Source organism: Meleagris gallopavo, chromosome 1 (genome assembly GCF_000146605.3).
Source record: "Meleagris gallopavo isolate NT-WF06-2002-E0010 breed Aviagen turkey brand Nicholas breeding stock chromosome 1, Turkey_5.1, whole genome shotgun sequence".
NCBI lineage: Eukaryota > Metazoa > Chordata > Aves > Galliformes > Phasianidae > Meleagris > Meleagris gallopavo.
The window spans coordinates 182,088,009-182,088,411 of record NC_015011.2 but is presented as its reverse complement, the minus strand read 5'-3'; positions in this window follow the sequence as shown (position 1 = coordinate 182,088,411).

Below are 403 nucleotides of genomic sequence, written 5' to 3'. Positions count from 1 at the left end.
ATCATTTTATTAATTTCATGACTGCTAGGAAATGGAGGTGATGATAACTTGGTTAGACTTGTAGTATTTTCTCCCTGAGCTCGTTGCCGCTGTTTTGTTGTTAGGCCCATCTCCCTACCTTTTCACTACCTCTCTTCCCCCTTTCCTGGTTCACGGGTTCGTTTGTCCCTCCACCCCTTAGTCACAGCACCGGGCTGCACCGGGCTGGAGCCGTGACACCACGCCAGTGCCTCAAAGTCCCGTTTGACAGCCCACAGGCTTCTCTCGGCGACTTCATGGCTGCCGGCCTGAACTACCAGTCAGCAGTAATAATCAGAGGGACGAAACAGACCAGGGAGTGTGAGCCGCCGTGCCTCAGGGCCTCCCCCCCTTCCCCAGCAGATCTTGCTGTGGTGTTTTGCCG